The 14,030-nt window shown below is 40.1% G+C and overlaps 1 protein-coding gene and 1 pseudogene across 3 annotated transcripts in view; both read right to left on the reverse strand.

Moving 5' to 3' along the window:
• Window positions 1-14,030, reverse strand: part of SYNPR (synaptoporin) — a 283,980-nt gene that overhangs the window by 59,506 nt on the left and 210,444 nt on the right. The window lies entirely within an intron of this gene.
• LOC122683153 lies at window positions 13,278-13,867 on the reverse strand (annotated as a pseudogene). The gene has a single exon (XR_006337640.1). The product of XR_006337640.1 is annotated as a high mobility group protein B3-like (transcript).

Below are 14,030 nucleotides of genomic sequence, written 5' to 3' on the forward strand. Positions count from 1 at the left end.
TTATGCCACCAGCACCTCTCAAAGTGTATTTTTATGCTGTGGTCAAAATCTGGGGAGTGTCTGACTTCATGGAGCCTTAGGTACAGGATCTATTTAGGGTGGAAAAGGCAGAAGACAGGTACAGTGTGAGGTCTGAGAAGGGTCTTGGGAAACATGCCAGTTGCAGTTGAGAGCTGAGAGGAGGCTCCAGCATCTGCTCTCTGGTTGCTAAAGCTGGACACAAGTTTGAAGTCCTCATCCTGCAAAGGAACCTGGAGAGACTCTGTCTGAGACACAGGACTCTGATCGGAAGCTGAAAAGGATCCGCTTACCTGGAATGCCTCTGTGGACAAAAGGGGTCATTACTAAGCGCTAACCAATGTCAAAGAAAGCAAAATGAAGACAGTTCAGGTTACAAATATCCTTTGAGGAGCACCTCAGGGATTTTAATGATGCTCTCTGTTACCAGGAAGGTCAGTGGACCCGCAAGTGGTACCCACACTCCTGTCTGCTAGACATGAGCGCTGATTTCCAGCTTCCTTATTTTCAGGTAAGAGGCATTGCTTAGGCAGCCAGAACCACTTTTGCAGATGTTTTTGCCCTAAGTTTGAATCATCTCCAAGACTTGCAAAAAAAGCACATCAGGAATTCACTAAAAATATTTTCATAAAAGAAGAAAACAAAACTAAGGGAAAGAAAAAACACTGTATATATTTCTGCTCTTAAACACAAGGGCTTATCTCCTTGATGTGACTCTGCATTAAATGAACTAAAGCTTATTGGTTTCCATCGGAGAAACTTTCTATTACTTTTTTCTGTTCTTTACCTTACCATTAGGGAAGATACTTTTTTTCTTAAGGAGAATATTGGGCAGAGAGAACTGAGCTAGACATTGGAAAATGCAATTAAGGTTATTGCAAAGAATACTCTTTTCTATATAATTTGCTGTGCTTGTTCACATGAAGATAAGGCTGGAAAATGACTGGCTCTCCCCGCTAGTATGTGCATATCAGTTCCATGGGCCAGAAAGATATTAATCCAATTTACTGAAAGTGCACTATGCTAGAAGGATCTTTTCAAATTTCATCCCCCCTCCACAAGTTTACATTTGTATAGATTCAAAGTAAAATGGTAGACTCCAAGGTGATTAAAAAGAAATGGATCTGTGGAAGCCGGGGCATGGCCTGGAGTAGGACTGAAAGAAGAAAAACTCTCTGAAACCATATAATGACTTGCAAAGAGGCACTGCCATTCTCATAAGCTATGATTTATTAATTTTAGTTTCTTCAAATAGAGTTTGAGTCATAGGGAACTCAGACTGCCACTACATTGTCAAATTAAAATAGATAATGAGGTCATTATCTGTATATTTCAGGGAAATTTTTTTTTCCCCTTCTTGTTTGCCTTCCCTGAACTATGGTGCTATACTCAAGTGAATTACGAAAGAAGTCTCAGAGTTTTGTTTTTTTTTACACTTGAATGTCCAGGCAACTGCCTCTCTCTGTCCATTTTATCTAGTTAGTATAGAAATAAACAATTTCAAGGCTTCAACTAAAAGATTTTTATATTTGGAACACATACAGGTCACGTGGGAGAGGACTGCAGAAATCCATCTGAGCTGACCTTTTGTTTAGAGTTTAGGTCAAACTGATTTGATTTATTAACAGTCAAAATATGCTATGTATAAAAGTTCAATCAATACAGAAATGATTAGAGAAGGAAAATGTATGGTTTCTCATAATTTCATTTAGTATTAACAACTTAAAAGATGGAAATCAAACAGGGTCTTTAAACTGCTATTTATTACCTAATAAGATGACCAGCAAATACCTTAACTTTTTAGGAAGAGCTACCATATTCTTAAGTCTTATAATATACCTAAAGATCCCTGGGTTGAATATTTTCAACCCAGAGATTGAACCCAGGTCTCCCACATTGCATGCAGATTCTTTACCGTCTGAGCCACCAGGGAAGCCCAATATACATACAGGATATATGAATTATCATATTGTATAGAATGTCCTATATTAGTGCACATCACATAATATTTTTCTTAATGGTCCTCCAGTGGTGGAAATTTTATTTCCCATCTTTAAACACTGAAACAATGCCTTGAACATGTATCTGTGGGTATCTGTGTATTCTTTGGATAAATTTCTAGAAGCAGAACTGTTGGGGAAAGGATTTGTTTATTAGTCAGGGTTCTCCAGGGAAACAGTATTAATAGGATATATATCATAAGGAATTTAAGGAATCTATTTTAAGGAATTAGCTCATGTGAGTGTAGGGGCTGGCAAGTCTGAAATGCACAGGGCAAGCCAGCAGCCTGGAGATCTAAGTAAGAGTTGATGTCACGAACTTGAGTCCAAAACCTGGAAAAGCAGAATTTCTATGTTGCACTCTGAAGGCAAAATTTTCCCCCCAACACCCCCCTTTTTTTTGTACAAGAAATCTCAGTTTTTGCTCTTCACATCTTCTACTGACTGGATGAGACACACTCACATTATGAGATAATATATTACATTTATTGTAAAGAAAGAAAGAAAGTGAAGTTTTTCAGTCCTGTCCGACTCTTTGCGACCCCATGGACTGTAGCCTATCAGGTTCCTCTGTCCGTGGGATTTTCCAGGCAAGGATACTGGAGTGTGTTGCCATTTCCTTCTTCCTGACCCAGGGATTGAACCCAGATCTCCAGCATTGTAGGCAGACGCTTTACCATCTGAGCCTCTAGGGAAGCTTTATTGTAATACTTGCATGTAATTGGCAATTGCAGTTGCTACTACTAGGTAAACTGCAAACAGTTTCCAATTCTCAAAATTCAAGGCAGAAGTCTAATTACTAAAGTTGATTTTTTAAAAATCCAAATGCTTTCAAAAAGAAGAATTCCAAGACCTAGAAATACAATGTGTTCTATTACTATACTGCTCTGTCAAAAAGTCACTCTTATCAGGCAGTTATTTGGTCATTTTCTTCTTCTGCCTGCTGTCATTTCATTCTTCACATAATAACAACCTCGTTGAATGTTCAGGATAGGGAAACTAACAGAATCCTTGCTGGGAAGGAAATTCAATATATCTGCCAGATTATAATAAAATAAGCAGGAATCGTTTATACGTATAGAACAAAATGCAATCTCCTTTAAACCACTGAAAAGCCTGTCAAGTGGCTGTGAAGTTGTAAATTTCCAGTTCTTCAGGTTGTTAATATTACCACAAATACACAAATTCTTTTTTGCGGGGGAAAAAGTCTAAGGCATAAGGAAACACTGTTCATCTTAGTTAACTAAAGACAGTTTGTCCAATAAATTTATCAGCTCAGGATGGAAACTGCTCTTCATTGTCAGCAAATATAATGTCATCCATGTTCCTGATGCTTTGCCAGCAACAGGGGATTAATCATACTTTTTTCAAGTTGCATTGAAACATGACATCTAAGAATTCATTTTCCACACAGCAACCAGAAATCTCTTACATAAATCAGAGCATTTCACTCTGTGGCATAAAGCTCTCCTTTAAGGCTTCCCCTCCCACTCAGGGCCAGATGTAAACACCTCATCATGGCTTACAGGTCTAACATCATTTGGATCTTGCCCACTTGTTTGCTATCATCACACCCACTTGATACGCTCTCTTTCCGGAACACAACTCCCCCGCCCACTGGGGCCTCTTAATTGGCCTTCAAGCTGTCCACCGTCAGCTTTATCTCTTCATTCAGATCCTCATGGCAAGTACCACCACCACTGAGAGACCTCCCTTGACCATCTAATCTAAAGGGCCTGTCCATCCCATTATCCTACTTCACTGCTTAATTTATTTTGTTTATTGCTCTAGTGCCTGTCTGAAGTCACACTGCTTATTTGTGAACCTGTGTTTTGCCTATCTCTCCTCCTAGGCTCTAAGTAGCATGAAGGCAGGGATCCTGTTTATTTTCGCTGCCTATGACGGAGTACCAGGTCAAATCTGGGGCAAAACACAAATGTATGGAAAATGGCTTTCTAGCATATTTAGTTCTAGTGGGAACGAATGGAGACACGCTCAGGGTGACCCCACACTGTCTATCGCTGGAAAAGAATTCTTGGGGACAACTTGGTGCCTCTGAAGTTAACAATGAAAAAGAGACCGTTTTTCACACTGCCCAGGAAAAGGCATGAGGTAGCTTCCTCTCCTCACCGAAGGATTCTCAGGGAATCCTTGACTATGTTCTGCTTAATCCCTTCCTGCTTATCCAAGCCATCCTCCAGAACATCTGTTCCCAAATACATCACCTCAATTTGAACCAATCTCCCATGAAAGACCATTGTATACAACATCTAGCAAAGATTCTACCAGAAAAGCTTTGAATATTTTAATGAGGCAAGTGATACTAAACTATTCGTTGAAGGGTCCAAAAAGTCTTCAAAAGGAAAAAAATAGTAATTAGTCATTGGAAAGATTTCAAACAAAACCAAACCCAAAACCCTTCTATGTGTGTGTTTTTTTTTTCCTTGATTCACAGAATGTTTAAATGGAAGAGAACAGAAGTGAAATCTTGCTTCTTTCCCTGATAATTAGAAATCAAGGTCTAAACCATGTGAACATATGCTGCAAATAATTCTTGCAACTAATTTCATATTCAATATTTCTATTTAGCTCCCTAGAAATACTTAATGTTTATGAAAACTCTAGATCAGAACTCCTCAAACTGTGACTCAAAGACCCCTGAGGATATATGAAACCCTTCCAGGGGGTTCATGAGATCAAAACTGTTTTCACAATAATACTAACATGCTATTTGTCACTTTCAATCTCATTCTCTTGCAAGTATATGATAGAGTTTTCCAGAAGGAAAACTGCTATAAAATGTAGCTGTTGTTATGATGGCTAATAAAATGCATATTTTTATATTTCATACATTCCTTAGCTTTGATCTCTAATTTTGTAATCTTCTAAATATCCATAGACATATTCCACACAAATGAAAAGCTCTTTGTAGTCCTCAATCATTTATAAGAAGGTAGAGGGGTCTGGGACTTAATGTTTGAGAATGGCTGCTCTAAATGATGATTTTTTTACTTTCCCCCAAATTTTCATTTTTCTTATGTCCATTTTTGATATTCAAGTTATATGGACATGCATGACCTGATATTGAGTACCTATCATATGCATGTCATCACACTAAGCAATCGTTTTTATTGTCATCAGCCAATGAGCGTGTAGAGTATGTATCAGCTTTCTGTCCTTGGCAAATACTCAGTAAAGGGCTCTTGTATGAGAACTGCAGATGATACTACCTAGATAGCCTCTATCCCACTGACTGTCCATGCCTCACCTAGAGGGCATATGCTTTTATCTCAGATTATGAATCCTCCCTGGTCTTTGACATTTCATTTTCATCCTACCTCAAATGGCCTCTTAGGCTACAGGTAAGAAAAGAGAGGTCAGACTTAGATGTTCCACTCTGATGATTATCCAATGCACTCATTCCCTGTCCATCCTATCTCTTCCCTGAAAGCGAGTCACAGACAGAGGCCTCAAGATGGGGACATTTGCAACATGAGATCAAGAGTTATTTATTTTAGTATCCCCATGGAGTAGACATCTGATGTTTCTGCTTCAGTTCAGTTCAGTTGCTCAGTCATGTCCGACTCTTTGTGACCTCGTGACCCATAGCATGCCAGGCCTCTGTGTCCATCACCAACTCCCAGAGTTTACCCAAACTCATGTCCACTGAGTCAGTGATACCATCCAACCATCTCATCCTCTGTCGTCCCCTTCTTCTACCACCTTCCCATCTTATGCAGCATCAGGGTCTTTTCAAATGAGTTAGCTTTTCACATCAGGTGGTCAAAGTATTGGAGTTTCAGCTTCAACATCAGTCCTTCCAATGAACACTCAGGACTGATCTCCCGTAGGATGGACTGGTGGATCTCCTTGCAGTCCAAGGGACTCTCAAGAGTCTTCTCCAACTCCACAGCTCAAAAGCATCAATTCTTCAGTGCTCAGTTTTCTTTGTAGTCCAATTCTCACATCCATACATGACTACTGGAAAAACAATCTCCTTGACTAGACAGACCTTTGTTGGGAAAGTAATGTCTCTGCTTTTTAATATGCTGTCTAGGTTGGTCATAACTTTCCTTCCAAGGAGTAAGCGTCTTTTAATTTCATGGCTGCAGTCACCATCTGCAGTGATTTTGGAGCCCCCCAAAAATAAAGTCAGCCACTGTTTCCACTGTTTCCTCATCTATTTGCCATGAAGTGATGGGACCAGATGCCATGATCTTAGTTTTCTGAATGTTGAGCTTTAAGCCAACTTTTTCACTCTCCTCTTTCACTTTCATCAAGAAGCTCTTTAGTTCTGCTTCACTTTGTGCCATAAGGGTGGTGTCATCGCATATCTGAGGTTACTGATACTTCTCCTGGCAATCTTGATTCCAGCTTGTGCTTCATCCAACCCAAGAGGTACTCTGCATATAAGTTAAATAAGCACGGTGACAATATACAGCCTTGATGTACTCCTTTTCCTATTTGGCACCAGTCTGTTGTTCCATGTTCAGTTCTAACTGTTGCTTCCTGACCTCATACAGATTTCTCAAGGGGCAGGTCAGGTGGTCTGGTATTCCCATCTCTTTCAGAATTTTCCACAGTTTATTATGATCCACATTGTCAAAGGCTTTGGCATAGTCAATAAAGCAGAAATAAGATACTTACCTAGCACCTATTCTTCCTTTTCTGAATAGTTTCTTGATTTTTCCAGTTTGAATGTCAGATATAGACCTGATCAATTGTCATGTTTCATCCTCTGGACTTAAAGACCTAAGACAGGCATATTGGATCCTACTTGAAAACAATGAGGCCAATACAGAAGAAATCATGTGGAGAAAGAGAAAAGGATTCTAGTCCCCTAGATTTAGGGAATGCTAGATTGTGTTCCTAGCATTCCTTGGCACATAGCAGGTGCTCAAAAATATTGATTCAATTAACTTTAATCTAGTTTCTTTACAAATGACTGAAGCATCTCAGATAAAAACCTTTTAATAAATAAAACCATTTAATCCTTTATCCTGAATAGGCATCAACTGCAGAAATACCCACTGGCAACTCAAAGTTTGATAAAATCCTTTTTTTCTCTCTTCTATTGAACCTCTCTCTTTGTGCTACCCTGCACTACTTCTCTAGATTTTTATTTTCATTCCAAGTGTCCTCTCGAGAAAGTAGTTGTTTTAAATCAGGATATGTCCCATGATTCAAGAACATTCTTTTCTGAAAGTACCTTTAGTTTTGCATTTCTCTGTTTAGTTTCTTTGATTTTTTAAATCTTAAGAAAGAAATTCCACACAAGGCCAAACTATGACAACCTTAATAGTCTGGATATCAAGCCAATGAACATGAACCAAAGTGAATGAGAAAAGAAAGATTTTCAATAAAAGGAGGATTATAATTAGGATTCAGTACTCAATTTGGCTCCTTCAATCAAGGGAAAACTTAACCTAAAGTTTAGATTTCCATCTAAAATCTATGCAATTATTTCAGAATCGCACATATATAAATATTCAGTGGGTCTAATGGTCTGTGATGAGTGGGCCAGTGTACTATAATTTGGCATCTTCAATTGGTTGAATTTAATAAGAAGACTATGCTATGTTTTTCCAGCAGTCATGTATAGATGTGAGAGATGGACTATAAAGAAAGCTGAGTACCAAAGAATTAATGCTTTTGAACTGCGGTGTTGGAAAAGACTCTTGAGAGTTCCTTGGACTGTAAGGAGATCCACCCAGTCATCCTAAAGAAAATCAATACTGAATATTCATTGGGAGGACTGATGCAGAAGCTGAAACTCCAATACTTTGGCCACCTGATGCAAAGAACTGATTCATTGGAAAAGACCCTGATGCTGGGAAAGATGTAAGGCAGGAGGAGAAGGGGACGACAGAGGATGATATGGTTGGATGGTATCACCGACTCTACGGACATGAGTTTCGGTAAACTCCGAGAGTTGGTGATGGACAGGGAGGCCTGGCGTGCTGCAGTCCATGGGGTCGCAAAGAGTCAGACACAACTGAGTGACTGAATTGAACTGAATAAGACATGTTAAGAAAAGCTTACCAACCAAACTCCCTTCTTCTATGGGATTAGCAGGGCTTCTTTCGAGAAATTTGAAATGAGATTTATCTTTTGTTCACTATTATCACTGAGTCCAAGAGCATACACACATACACACACACACAGATTGGCAGGGCACAGACTGACCATTCCTCAAATCTTGCCTCTGCTTGACTTTACTCTTTTTCCTAGCGGTACGCAAAATGGCAGCTTCATACCCACATCTCATCAACTCATTAACCCTGATCACCAGAAGCAAACATCCCTCCTTGCTCCAGATGAAAAATCTAAATTAAGTCATGTGTCTATCTCTAAAGGGCCTTCCAGGTAGCATGGTGGTAAAGAATCTGCCTGCCAATGCCCGAGACACAACAGAGGTGGGTTAGATGCCGTGTTGGGAAGAGTCCCTTAAGTATGAAATGGAAATCTGCTCCAGTATTCTTGCTTGGAAAATTTCACAGACAGAAAAGCCTGGTGGGCTCGTGGGCTACAGTCCACGGGGTTGCAGAGAGTCATATATGACTGAGCAACTGAACACAGCACAACACAGTCTATCTCTAATACAATCACTGAAGCCAAGAGGCTGGGTGCTCTAATTGGCCAGGCTAAGTCATGTGTCCTGTGTTTGTGTGTGTGTATGTGTGTGTGTGTGTGTAGGGGATAAAAGGAGATGGAGTAGAACTTCATGTGACCTTCATGAATGGGTTATTCACAGAAAGACAGAGTTCCAGTACTAAAAAACAGAAATAACAAATGTCTACTGGATGGGTATCTTCCTTAGCAGAGCATGTCTGGGTTAAAAAAAAACAAAAAACTCTGTGCCTCCAATGGCCAGTATTAAGCAGATGCTCAATACATATTTGTTGAATGAACAAAGAATTACATGTAATATTACATGTGCCTTACTCCATACTAAGGATCAACTCTGTGTACTCTCTAATGGGGATATTTTGCTGAACTCATGCTTATCACGTTATAGCCCCTTCTACCTTCATCTTTCCCTATTCTTATCATAAACAAGCTCATTTCTCTTTCTGCACTTTCCCACTTAAACTACTACCTAAAGTATTCCTCAAGTCTGTTTCCACAATGAAGCCTTTTCTGAGGATTACATGCCTCACTATATTCCCATCTTTGAGTTACCCGTGCTTCTGATTTCTGCACTTAGCCCTTCGTGAGTAAAGACCCCTAGAGTCAGGCTACCCGTGTTTAAATCTCCACCATTTACTTGTTTTGTCATCTTGGCAAATTTCTTAATTGTTTTGTCTATAGAGGGTGTGAATCACAGTATCTACCTCTCAGAGGTTGATGCAAGAATTAAATGATATGATACACAGGTCACTAGCACTGTGCCTGGTAGAGAGTAAGTGCTCAGGAAATACTGAATACCATTCTAGCTGAAGGAACAAATAGCTGTGTGCCCTGTAGCAGACAAAGGTGGTGCCCTGTACCATGCTGCTTGGCCCATCTGAGTTCAGGCAGCTGCTGGAGATGCTGATAAACATCCTACCTTACGCTTTCTCCTCTGACTGAGGGCCTCCCTTGGCCTGAGGAAGCCTTTTCTGCTGCAAGTAAGGGTAGTTGGAAGTAGAAGGTACAAGGTTAATCCTCTTGTATGCAGCTTTTAAGCACTGGGGGATAGAAGTCCCAGCCTCCCCGGTGCCTAGTCTTAGGATTCTTGGGTGTGTTCCACACAGTTTCTCAGAGGATCCCAGCAGGGTTGGGTTCGAGTTGCCCATAGTGGTAACCTGCATACTAATGCAATTTTTTTTTTTAATTTTTAAAAACTTTATTTTGTATTGGAGTATAGCTGATTAATAGTGCTGTGATAGTTTCAGGTGGACAGCAAAGGGACTCAGCCATACATATACATGTATCCATTCTCCCTTAAGCTCCCCTCCCATCTAGGCTGCCATATAACATTGATCAGGGTTCTCTGTTGCTATACAATAGGTCCTTGTTGCTTATTAATTTTAAATATAGCAGGCAAGTTTTTTTAGCTTGTCCCCCTTATCTGCTCACTTTCTTCACTCTTTTGCTTGTGCTTCTTGGGATCACCTCACACAGGGGCTCCCTGTGCCCAAGTCTGTCAAAAGGCCTGCCTTGGGGGGAGCCCAAAGTAAGACAGCTCGCAACGGTTTCAACTGTTAAAGTCATTTCTCAGGGTGTGCGTGCTAAGTTACTTGAGTTGTGTACGGCTCTTTGTGACCCGTGGACTGTAGTCCAACAGGCTCCTCTGTCCATGGGATTCTCCAGGCAAGTATACGGGAGTGGGTTGCCATTTCCTCCTCCAGGGGATCTTCCCAATCCAGGGATTGAATCCGCCTCTCGCGTCTCTTGCATTGGCAGTTGGGTTCTTTACCATTAGTGCCACCTGGGAAGCTCTAATTTCTCAGAGTATATTTCCTTAAAGCAGAGATCAAATTCTTTTTCTTTTAATTGAGATGTAATTGACATATAACCTTGTTTTAGGGTGTATAATATACTGATTTGATTTACGTATATATTGCAAAATTATTACCATAATAGGTTCAGTCAACATCCATGACCACATACAGTCACTATTTTTTTCTTGTGATGAAAGCTTTTTAGCAAATACAGACTACTGTACACCATTGTTAACTACAGTCACCAAGCTATACATTATATCCCCAGCACTTGCTTACAACTGGAAGTTTGTAACTTTTGACTACCTTCATTCATTTTGCCTATCCCAAACCTCTCACATCTCTATGGCTAGACATGTTTTGTGAACCTACCCCACAGAATTCCTTGCTGAATAACTGATATATTGTGAGACAATTTTTAGTATTTAGATTCAAGACAAGGAAGTCTTGTGATTTTCTCACCAGAGCTGATAGGTTTGATTTTCTTTTTGTATTCCTGATATGGTTCAAGTTTGGGATATATAGGTATGAAAGCTTGACCCCCTTTTGGAAAATTTAGCCTAGGAACTATAACTTGTGAAAATGAGCCATAAACTGGGTTTATTTATAAAAATAACTTCACACTTGTGTGGTGGATTTTACTTTGTTGAGGGATCACTGATCTACTGAGTGACTAGTACAAACATACAAAGATGTCAAAATATACACTACAAACTAGAGTTGTGTATTTTTTCTTAAGTAACAGAAATCTGTCAAACTCTGAAACTGAAAAAGTAGATGTCCTGGTGCAGAGGTGTAAACAGAAGTGGGGAAAAGAGAAAAGGCCTTTGTTTTCCTTCTACTAAACAAATGGCTAGAAGAAATTAGGGATCTAGTTAGATGAGGTTTCTTCTTTGCAATAAAATAGCTAGGCTCATGTTGGTTCTATTTATGACTTACAAACACTGCCATTTTCAGAAATGTTTAGGCAACTGTAGATTATATGAACAACAAATTGTTCTTGTTCAGTCGCTCAGTCATGTCCGACTCTTTGTGACCCCATGGACTGTAGCACACCAGGCTTCTCTGTTCTCTATTTCCCGGAGTTTGCTCAAACTCATGTCCATTGAGATGATTATGCCATCCAACCGTCTCATCCTCTGTCGCCCCCTTCTCACAATAAATAATGCTTTTTTTAAAAGTGAAAAAATAGAGACAAAGGTATACTAATAATGTGTAAAGTTACTATTGAAGACTGCATGAGGTAACCAATGCCACTGTAAATTCTACATAATAAATCAGGTCCAAATTCAGAGGCTTATAACAACCACCACCTACTTCTGCCCTTGTGTTTCTGGCTGGAGTAGCTCTGCTTCATGATTAATGTTAATTCTAGCACTCAGGACGAAGTGGGGGTGGCGTGTCTACCTGGAGGCCTTTTCTTGCTGATGGCAGACGCACAGGAAGGCAAACAGGAATATGCCACGTCTGTTAAGGATTCATCTGGACAATGTCACACCATTCTGCGCACCTTCCATTGGCCAAAGCAAGTCACCTAACAAGTTAAACATCAATGGGCAGGGAAATACACTCTGTCTCATGTGACCATGGTGACTGACATTGCAAAAACTAGCTTGGGGAAGGGGACAAAGAATTGTGACCGGTAAGTCTGTCTGTCGTGAGGAATAATAATAATGATCACACTGCTTTCTCATGTGCATTATGCCCCAGTATCCTGTTCTCCTTCGACTTACCAAACATCACCTTTATCCTAATTATTCTCTCTGCTTGAAATTATTTCCCCTTATATTTCTTCCACTTCTATAATGTAAACTCCATGAAGGCAATGTTTTGAGGGTCTATTTTCTTCACTGATGGTGATCTCTTATCTCTCAGATGCCGCCAGCTGCTTATATAATGAGATTTGAGTTCAAAAATCTTATTGATGAAAATTCATTGTATGTACACTCTTTTTTTTTTAATGTAATACTGTTTATTTAACTTCAGAAACATTTCAACATTCTAAACATACAAAAAAAAAAAAAGAACGTTGCAGATCATGTTTAGTACAGAAGGTTCTTGGACTTTCATTGGTGCAGTGGCTCTTGGCTTTGCTGACAATGAAGAGTTCTATGGTTTTTTCAAAGAAAAACTGTTTAAAACTACTGCACTTCAACTAAAAAGGATCCAAAACACTTCTCATGCCAACTGACCACCTCCCTATTCCACAGCTAAGAATGGCAGCGGGACGCTATGTCGCTATATACTAAAACAAGACAACCTGAAGCTAAATGCATGCCCACTGCAGGGTCCACCGGCCCAGCCCCACAGTGCAAGCCCTGAGCTACGGCCCCTCTGGAAGGCATCACCCCGACAGCCTCCATACCAAGCAAGGAGAATCAAGAGTGTGTCTTGGTTGCTTTGTTCTTTTTACAAACTATAGATATGTACAGTTGAGAACTCAGGATTTCTAGCCAATGACCATAGAATTAACACACCACCTTACAAATTAAAAACAAACAAACAAACAAACCCAGAAACATTTTTAAATGCCTTGTCACACCACAGAAAAGTGCACAGAGTGAGGAGAACACGAGAGCCTTTTCGTTTTAAAAACGTTTGGAAATACGTACAACTTTGATACAGTTTCCAGGTGCTTTGGACACCCATGGCCGCTTCATGTAAAGCAATGACAATTGCTAGAGCGCTTTGAGAGAGACTACGATATGATTGTGAGCCAACTGGGTATTAATTAAACCTAATGATGGCAACAGACACACCTTGGGTGAGAGGTGTGTCAATCACGGCGTTCCCTACTCTAAGGTATTCACAAGGCGAAAGAGCAACAATTTTTTTATTCATCCTCCTCCTCTTCCTCTTTCTCCTCCTCCTCTTCATCTTCCTCATCCATGTTTTTCCGGGCAACTTTAGCAGGACCCTTGGTGCCACCAAACTCCCCTTTAGCCTTAGAGTCTGCAATATCCTTCTCATACTCCTCCTTCAGCTTCACTGCCTTATTGCTTCTCACTGTCATTATTCCACATCTTGCTCAGCTTCTTTGCCACATCTCCAGTAGAGATGCCAGGGTTTGTAGACTTGATCTTTGGGTGGAATTCAGAGCAGAATAGGAAAAGTCCAGACTGGTCTCTTAGGGGCATTAGGGTCCTCCTTCTCGCCTCCCTTAGCTGGTCCATGATGCTTCGTTTCCCGATCACAGTGCACTTTATCTGCCTGTGCCATTTCATCAAATTTAGACTTCTCTTTCCCAGGTATGGTCTTCCACCTCTCAGAGCATTTCTTGGAAAATTCAGCAAAATTGACAGGGACCTCTGGGTTTTTCTTCTTATGTTCTTCTCTGCACGTCTGCACAAAGAAGGCATAAGCAGACATCTTGCCCTTTGGTTTCTTGGGATCACCTTTAGCCATCTTGACTGTATTGTTTGCTAGTCTGTATGTACGCTCTTAATACATTTGTTGATGAGATAACTTTGCTCAAATGTTTCAAACCACAGGATGTTTCAGTAGCAGAGCACTGAGACATTGTTCTGGAAGGACAGTAATCTGCATAAAACTTATTCACCAAAGGGTCTATTTCCCACCACAACAC

This window comes from Cervus elaphus, chromosome 24 (assembly GCF_910594005.1).
Source record: "Cervus elaphus chromosome 24, mCerEla1.1, whole genome shotgun sequence".
Taxonomy (NCBI): domain Eukaryota; kingdom Metazoa; phylum Chordata; class Mammalia; order Artiodactyla; family Cervidae; genus Cervus; species Cervus elaphus.